The sequence below is a fragment of the Capricornis sumatraensis genome, unplaced genomic scaffold (assembly GCF_032405125.1).
Source record: "Capricornis sumatraensis isolate serow.1 unplaced genomic scaffold, serow.2 scaffold13, whole genome shotgun sequence".
Taxonomy (NCBI): domain Eukaryota; kingdom Metazoa; phylum Chordata; class Mammalia; order Artiodactyla; family Bovidae; genus Capricornis; species Capricornis sumatraensis.
The window spans coordinates 625,272-635,491 of NW_027184624.1; positions in this window are offsets into that span (position 1 = coordinate 625,272).

Below are 10,220 nucleotides of genomic sequence, written 5' to 3' on the forward strand. Positions count from 1 at the left end.
TTTTTATGTCATCTCCATTATATTAGCTATGACAATGAAGCATGTGCTGTGCTAAGTCACTTACATTGTGTCCAACTCTTTGGGATCATATGGACTAGGCCCCACCAGGCTCCTCTCTCCATGAGATTCTCTAGGCAAGGATACTGGAGTGGGTTGCCATGCTCTCCCTCAGGAGATCTTCCTGCCCCAGGGATCGAATCCATATCTCCTATGTCTCCTGCATGGGTATGTTCCGCATGTTCTTTACCACTAGAACCACCTGGGAAGCCCCAAGACACATGAACATCAGTGGATTTGGGGATCCACGGGCCATATACAGAACCATTCCTCCAACAAAACTGAAGAATGACTTTAAAATCTCAAACAAAACATGAGTGTATGTGTTCACAAACTTCACGGAGCAAGGGTTTCTTCGATCTGAAAACTGGCATCGATGAAGGATTGTGTGAAGAATGCTTCCAAGTCTATTTGGCAAACACAACCTAAGTTGGCTATATTTAGTCCTCAGATGAATGGAATGTCATGAGTACTGGTCGTTTCAAATAAGTAGCATGTGAAGCTGTTTACACTTATTGGGATGCGTGGTAGGCCACATTCACACATTTCAGTAGCATTGGTGCCAAAACGATACATTTCTCAGGGGAAGCTTCTACATGGACTCTTGGGATCAGAGCTCTAACTCATACACACATGCTTTTCCTTTTAAAATGATCCTGCATGATACGCAAACAAAACACTGGATGAACACCTAGACGGTGAGCTCTGTACTAAATGATTTTAAAGCCAGTAGATGGAATGAGCTCATGAGGAAGACTACAAACGAGTCATCTTCTTCAACTTGGTCAAACTGCTCATAGTCATACAGGTGAATGAAAAGTTGAGCCTGTTGTCATTCAATCTGTTTAAAAGAAATAGAATAATACAACAAATTAGTAAATCTTATTTTCTTAATAAACATTGTATGATTTCTGCACAGCTTTGTTACTGGCATGAATAGAATATCTACAATAATAATTTGTCACAGTGAAATGGATTCACATTCGCTATCGAGTCACATCTATAATTGATGCCATAGCTGTTTGATACTATTGCTTGAATGAATGCAACTTATGTGACTTCACAAACTACAAACACGACTAACATAATAGCTATTATAAAACCTTGAGTGACATGAGCGTGAAGACGTAGTAGAGTTGCTCTCAAGAATAATGATACTATTATTCACTGCAGCCATAGTACTGGAATCTGTACATTCACACCCCTGCAAAAGAGACGGAAAGGATAGAATAATAATAAAGGAACTTCATAACTATATTCCTACTGTAAACATTCACCACGATGTTTTCTTTTAAACTGACTCTCATATTTGGTCTACTGTAACCTCTTCTGTGTTCATTTTATGCTAAACTTATTGCTAACAGTAAAATTACCATACGAGCTCTAATTAATTTTTTTTTACTTGCAAAGCTAGTGATAGAACCAAAGGCCAATATCTACATCAAACAGGAGGAACGGAATGGAAACTGTAAACAATTTTATGGAATAACATTTCCGTGCTCCTACTCAGTCAAACAGACATTCAAAAGGATGTGATTTTTCTGACAGTTTATTTCGGAAACTTGGAAGTGGATGACTGCAAACAATAAAACGAATAATATATTGATACATAATATTAATAATATACACTGGGTCATTCTTTTTTCTGTTCTGCCACAGCTAACTGACTGGAAGTCAGTTGTCATAACTACTACTAACATAAGACCCTCATCGATAAGTGAAGATATATAGGAAAATCCATAATAGATCCAAAAACCATCAAAGATAGAATGGTAATGAAAAAATACAGTGACAGTTTAGTTGGTATAAGAAACAGGATGATTATGAAAGCAAAGCCAACAATCATGGATAGGCCATGGAAGCCCGTGGCTGTCACGAGTGTTGACTTGGATCCTTCATCTCAGGTTGTTAAAAGTGCATGGTAAAATCCAGAGGTTTGCAGCAGTGGTAACCTCCTGAACAGACTGAAATAAACAGGGTTTCCAGAATATCCTGACGATTTCCATCTACTAGGCTGTGGTGAGCTCAAGCAATACATACTCCAGAGGACAGAAGACAGACAGGTTGGGAACACGTTTACTGCACTTAGGGAGAAAGGGAATGTTGCTACTCAGCCTAGTCCAAGTGTAGAAGCAACACCTCGGTGATTCGACCTTTAAAGACTCGATACATATGAGAACGACTGGTATGAAGAAACCTTCAGAAGTGCCTTCTCAGACCTCCTCCCATCATAAGCACAAGCATAATGAAAACACGGAGTTTTCATGGTCTCACGCAAAATTAGACTCACTTATGACTTTGCTTTGAGAAGAGTTGAACTACTCATTGTTAAAGAGAAATGATCCTTTCTTCTCTGAAGATCTGTGAATCATTCATAGGGTGTGGTGAATAAACTACTTACGGATCTAATACATAAAAATGCAATAGGCTAAGCACAGAGATGTTTTTCTCCCTTTCTCAAAGGACGGAACATTTTGTATTTGCACTGATTTTATGTCTTGACTTCATGTACAATTATACAGTGATTTTTTTAGTTGACATACAATAGGACTAAAAATATTGATATAATACTAATAACTCATGTTGGTATGTGTGGTTGTCACATAGGATTCACAGGAGATTTAAATTCACAGTTGTCAATGTAAAGGATGAATGCTATTTAGCTTCTTCGTGAATCTAGACCACGAATGAAGAGTTTTCCTCAACATATTTCACTGAGGGAAATACAAGGATGATAGGCATAATACTATGCTTCGACTCATGGATATCTAAGCATTGCTCACAATACAGATCTGATTTTCGAAATCAGGGTTCTTTCAGTGTCCTTGAACAGCATTTGTTTTTCTGTATACAGAAGAAAAAAACTCCTGAGTATCAAACTTGTTCACATAAAACATGTGTATGAATTGTTACCTTCCTGAAACAGGGATCAAACCCACATCACTTCCACCTCCTGCACTGGTAGGCAGATTATTTATTTATCAACTGCGCCACCTGGGAATCGACATACATTTCAAGGACCACTGCCATCAGCTTCTACTGTTCATGACCAAAGTAGGAGAAACAACATTGGAAGAAGTACTCAAAAGGGTACTCATAGGAAGTACTCGTAAGTCAAGGAACTGTTATACTGGGTACTCTCGTTATTACTCAGACAAGTCAGTTCCTCCGATGATGATGGCTATAACTGAAAAATTACTACAAATGCATGGGATGCGATGTCTACATGATAAATGTGTTCCTCTTACACTATTGCTTCAGGGATGCCTACTCCAGCATGAAGGACTGCACTTCAAGGGACGCCTGCTATTCCAGCTCAAGCAACAGATAGTGAAGTGCAGATCATTGTCCTTTGTTGAAAATAATCAGCAGTTTGTCAACACAGGGAACATGCCGGAGGAACCCTCGGGATGGAACTCTAAAATCAGGTTGGGCCCTCTTTTTGCCAAGCCCTGCGATAAAATACAAATCAGAAAAAGAAAAATAGCATCGGTTTGGTCAGGACTTCCTCATCTTTTCTTTCTCGGTAGCAGGAAGCAGACATTGAGGCCAGAGGACGGCAGGGTTTCATTGTGAACTAACGTTGGGTGGGGTGGAAGCTCATCTCTCTAGTAAGAATGTGGCTCAATAAAACGGAATTTCATTCGCTTCATGGACATAGAGTTCTACAATCCTTCATTAAGGAATTCAATAAGTTATATTTCCTTCTACCTTCACAATCTCTTGGTTTACAAGAATGTCAATTGCTAGTCCAGCACTTATACGATGAGCGTTACAGGTAGTATTAGTGTATAAACGAGGAGGAGCAATGGCAGGAAGTTTACTTATTCTCTGTTTGAATTCTTGATTTTTTATATAATTTTTTATAACATCCTTACAGATGTGGATATTTTAGTGACATGTATAAATACACGTTGAGTAGTGCTATGATAACTCATAGTGTTGGCACAATAAATATCATGCTTACTATGTGCTTTTCATATATTCCTTTTGAGATTCTCTTCCATGATACATTATCAAAAGATATTTAATAGTTTCCTAAACTGTACAGTAGGTCCTTGTGGCTTCTTTTATATATAGGAATGTATTTGTTAATAATTCAAACAAAAACTGGTACACAGATATTCACAGTTACATTCACAATAGCTCAAAGGTAGAACTCATTCAAGTGTCTGTTGGTGGGAGACTGAATATGCCACACAAGGTATATTCAGAAGCTTGAACGGTATTCCACCATACAAAAAAGTACATGAAATGGTGCTGCCACTCTGCAAGACATTACAGAAATGACTCCAAAAGGAACACATGGAATAAATACATAGTTTGATTCCAATTCATGCTATGTACCCAAAAGGATTGGGAAAGGGGGCTGAAAAAATGGATACTTCTTCAGTCATACTGACAACAGCATGATTCACACTGGCAAACAAACAGAAGTAATCTAAGTGTCCATGGCAACCAATTCCATAAACAAACTGTGGTATACCCACAATGGAATCTGATTCGGCCCTTCAAAGTCAGTAATTCTGACAATGCGACAATGTGGACAAACCTTATGGTCATTAGATTAAGTGAAATAAACCAGACCAAGAAAAAGACAAACGTTCTGTGATTCCACTCATATGAGATATCCAAACGAGTCAAATCTGTCAGAAATAGCAGAAAGTGATTCCGACCGATCAAAGAGAGTTCATGTTTCATGGACCTCAGTTTCCCTTGGAAAAACTGACTTCCCGTGATATCTCCAAAACCAATTAGACAAATAATTGGAAGCTATATCCAGTCAAATGAACGTAGACGTAATGTTACAGTGTACACCAAACTCACTCAAACTTCTCAACAGACAAAAGGCAAAACTGTATCTATGGTACTTCAGCTTAGCTTAAAACTGTATCTACAGTACCTCACTTCTGCTTTTAAAATGTAATAACAGCAACAACACACTAAAGTCTATCCAAAAAAGGATATAAAACATATATCACCTCAACTTTAAACCATTAGAAATTTAAACTGTGAAAAACCTTATTCACAAAACTTAAACACAAGCCACAGGAAAATATATTGATAAAATACATATCTGATAAAGGATTGTACTCTAAATATACCAAAAAATCTAGAACAATCTCGTAAACAATGTATACACCTAAACACCTGGCCTACAGAAATATCAAGATAGTAAATAAGCCTATCAAAAAGACTCAAAATCACATATCACGAGGAAATGACAAACTAAAATAACAGGGAGGTAGCACTGCACACCTATTAGATCCAGTAAACTCAAAAAAGGGGGTAGGGCACAGCTTCTCCGGCGGCTCAGTGGTGAAGAATCTGCCTGACAATGCAAGACACGCTAGTTCGATCCCTTACCCCAGAAGATCCCACATGCCACAGAGAAACATAGCTGGATTTTTCCACAGCTAAACAAGGCTCACCTGTGATCTGAATACTACATGTCTAGCACTTACTAAACAGCTTTGAAAACATGTCCAGAAAAAAAGTATCACATGATTATATACAACATCTCTACTTGTAATAACTAAACACTTTCAAAGATCAGGATGTCTTCAGTAGATGACAGTGTAAACAAATGGGGATACATCCGAAGCGAAGGGGAGCAAATGCTACCACAAAATATACCACCTCAGCATGAGAATTAGTTGGACCCAATTAACTTTTATTGTTTAGAGGACACATGATCGTCTCTGAAACCCAAGTTCAAGACAGCTCTTCTGTGAGTCACATTTACCACAGAAATCTCATTTCAAAGGAATCCTCTCTATATGCCAGATAGAAGGATGAGACACAGTCTTTTGAAACTCTTTTTTCTTTTCTATCCATAGGGAAAGCTAAGCCATAAATCTGCACAACAACCATACCCTTCCTTTCCTTTGGTTGTATTTTTTAAATATTTGTTTCTTTTTTAATTTGCCTGCACCAGGTCAACCTTCATTGAGGCAAGCCAGATATTTAGCTACAGCATGCAAATTCTCCACTGTGGCATGGGAGATCTAGTTCTTGGATCAGGGAATGAACCTGGGCCTCCTTCTTTGGGAGTGTCCAGTCTCAGCCACTGGACCACCAGGAAGTGCCTGTTTTGTTTTTAGATGAAGGTGGAATCTAAGGTGATATCTTGGGCCATTTCAGTCACTGACTCAGTTTCCTGAGTTTCTCCAAAGCACGCAAAAGGTGCACATTATTAAACTGGTTTGCAAAACAAGAAAAGGTTGTCTGCTACAACACTGTATGCTTACAAATATCTAAACGGTAAATGGCATATTATTTATTTTTAATTACTATGGGGGGAGAAAGAATGCAGGATTCATACATGTTACAACAGGAAGAAATATTAAAACCATCTTCAGTGAAAAAAAATCCATATAGGAAAGGCCACCCAGAACCCTTATTCACCATGTCTGCTTTCAATCCATCAAGTTTGTCCAAATAACTGAAAATCTCGGTAACACTCTAAATAACGAAAAAAGGATGAACATGGAAACAAAAGATATACTCATACACTTGAACAATTGCTAAAAGTGGAAGCGGGGCTGTGGATTACATTATAATGTAGATACCATATGATTTCCTGATTTTGGAGATTATGTGCTGGTTCTGCAGAAGGTACCCATTTTGGATAAAACACAGAGAGTATTTTAGATGATGTGGCAAATGCTAGCACTTGTTCCCATTGCTAGGCATTTTCTGTACATTTTAAATGACTGGAAAGTATACTAGGTTTCAAAACAACCATGCCAATACCACAAAAGACATTTAGAGTAGACAGGCAGGAAACTTTCTTACACAGGCCAAGACTTACCCAGACGAAGTTCAAGGGAAGCTGCGATGCTCACTGCCCTTGAAGGAGTCCACGTGGAATGAAGAAGTACTGTGGGAAGTCTATTAGTAACCACCATGTCTTGGGTCCTCTGGATGACCTACTGCAGGAGAAACAGATTTGACAGATAAAATGTTCCACATAACTTCACAAAAAGTTGTTAGACTACATTCAGTAAAGCTGAATCATTTCGGATCAATTTACAATCCTATAAAATACTACCGTTTACAGTCCAAAAATCACTTGCATTTCTATACACTAATAACAATCAGAAAAAAAAAATTAAGAAAATCCCACTTAAATAAAACATCTAGCAACAAACTTAATCAAGAACATGAAAGACCAGTAGTCAGAAAACTAGAAAGCACTCATAAAGAAACCAAAGAAAACACAAATACACAGAAAATTATCCCACGCTCATGCACTGGAACAATGAGGAATTAAAAGGTCCATTCCAACCAAAGTCATCAACAAATACAGTGACTGCAATCACAAAATAATATTCGATGGCATTTTTCACAGAAATAGAAATAGTCCTAATATTAGACTGCTAATGTTGAACAGGACCTTAAATGGCCAAAAAGACTCTGAGAAAGAGGAACACAGCTGGAGGCATCTTCCTATCCCTCTTCAAACTACATCACGGAGCTGGAGTGACCACCACAGTGAGGAACTGGCAGGAACACAGACACATGGACTCCAGGAGAGAAGAGAGAGCCCAGAAACGAACCCACGTGTACATGGTCAATTCCTGAAAATCAAACCAGGAACGAGCAAAGAGGAAAGGACAGTCTTCTCAAGAAACAGTGACAGGAAAACGGCCACCTACACGGAAGAACATCAGTGTTCATCCTCTACATCATCTAACGCAAATCTAACTAAAAACCCACCGTTTTGCACACGGAGCTCTTTCCCCCTGAGTCCTCTGAGATGGACCTCCAGTCAGCCCTCAGCTGGACACAGGAAACGTCTACTCCGTCCTCATTTTTCGCTCTGGCAGCGCCTCCCTGCTGGTGGGCACTGAGGCAACCCTGCTCCTCTCAGCCTGGATGCAGCCCTGTTATCCAGAAGCCTGAGCCCTGATGGTCCTGAGGAGACAAAGCTCCCGCCAGCTGCTCACGGAGCAGAGTCTAAAGGCAAAGCGTCCTGTGCCCGCGGGTCAGAAGGGGGTTTGGCGCCCCCTGCGGGCCACAAGAGAAGAGCGGGCAGCCCGGCGCTCACAGACCTCAGAGGGCTCACCCAGAAGCAGCTCTGCTGCGAGCACTCAGACTGGAAGCCCAAACTGAAATGGAGCAGAATAGCCCCATGACCCTCCGCAAAACATGGCTAAGGAACAATCAGAGCCTGTATGGAATGCAGCCATAAAAAGGAACACATTTGAGTCTGTTCTAATAAAGGGGAGGGAGTCAGTCAAAGAGAGAAAAACATGGAATCTAGAAGGATGGTACTGACGAGTCTGTTCACAGAGCAGCAGTGGAGATCCAGACATGGAGAACAGACTTACAGACGAGGGTGGGGAACAAGAAGGAGAGGGTGAGATGAATGGAGAGCGCAGCATGGATGCAGGTACACCAACATTTGTAAATAGACAACCAATGGGAATTTGCTGTATGATTCAGGGAACTCAAACTGGGGCTCTGTAGTGACCTAGAGAGGTGGGAATGGGTGTGAAGTGGGAGGGAGATTCAAGAGCAAGAGGACATAGGTACACCTAATGTGGATGCATGACAAATCAAACCAATATTGTAAAGCAATGATCAATCAACTAAAAAGTAATAACTCTTTAAAAAAATATGAACATAAACACAAACTTTGCAACAAGGTAACTCCATTTTAAAAACTATAGAAATTTTAGAAAACTACAAAAGTTCTACATGAACTTTGGTCTGGTGATCAGGTCTAACATACACACAAAAAGGCAACTTACCAAATTATGAATATAAATTATTTAAAACATTGCCTTTTATCATTTCATACATTTACCCTGTGGAGGACCTTACTCGAGAGAACCAAAAACAAACGGTTAAATGAACCACGGACCACCCACCCTGGCCAGGCGACAGAGAAAAGAAAACACTTGCAGGAGTCATCTTACAACAGGAGGTCCTGGGAAGGAACAAGGAACGAACAAGCTACCACCAAGCAGAATTCTGGAGAGGTCAGGTGATGGGAGGCTCCAGTTCAGAGGTCCTACCAACCTCCCAGGATCCACTTCGCTGGAATCCATCTCGGCTGAGTGGTGGGTGTGCTCCCAAGAAGGATCCCAATTCAGAATGCCTGGCAAGAGACAAACCAGAAATGAACCCAATGACCATAAAACCTGAGACTGTGAGCCACGTGACAGAGTGGTTCTCTCCGTTTCCCTCACCCTCCTGCCCTCCACCCCGGCAGCCCTTCCCAATAAAGCCTCTCGCTTGGACAGCACTCCTCTCCTCAGACAACTCATTGCCCAGTGTCAGACAAGAACTCACTCTCAAGCCCTGGAAGGGATCCCCCTTCCTTCATCAAAAGCAATATCCAGGAGAAAATATCTTCAAAACGCTATCTTGTAGAGAAGGAAATGGCAATGGCAGCCGCTCCAGTACCATTGCCTGGAGAATCCCATGGACAGAGGAGCCTGGTAGGCTGCAACCCCGGGGTCACTAAGAGTCGGACACGACTTCACTGAGTGACTTCACTTTCACTTTTCACTTTCCTGCACTGGAGAAGGACATGGCAGCCCACTCCAGGGTTCTGGCCTGGAGAATCCCGGGGACAGAGGAGCCTGGTAGGCTGCTGTCTATGGGGTCACGCACAGTCAGGCACGACTGAAGCGACACAGCAGCAGCAGCAGAGAAGGAAATGGCACCACCTGCAGTACTCTGGTCTCAGAAATTCCAGGGACAGAGGAGCTTGGTGGGTACAGTCCAAAAGCAGGGCATTTCTGATGGCAGGAAACAGTCCCAGGGAAGCTGAGGTGCTCACCAAAGGCCCCAGAGCTTTGGATAGCACACCAGAGCTGTGGCTGAGGATTCCCAGCTGCCATGCCTCTTGATCCTGGCCTCTTTCACTAGATACATGTGTGGAAAATGAGAATCTAAAATATGCCCTGGTGGTTCCATAGTAAAGAATCCACCTGCCAGTGCTGGAGATGCATGTGCGATCCCTAGGATGGGAAGATCCCACATCCAATGGAGTCTGTGTGCCACAACTGCCGAGCCTGTGCTCTAGATCCTGGAAGCCACGATGCTGAGTTCACATGCTGCAGCCACTGAAGCCCGTGAGCCTGTGCCCCTCAACAAGAGGAGACACTGCAGTGAGAAGCCTGCAAACCACTAGTTATGGCCCATGC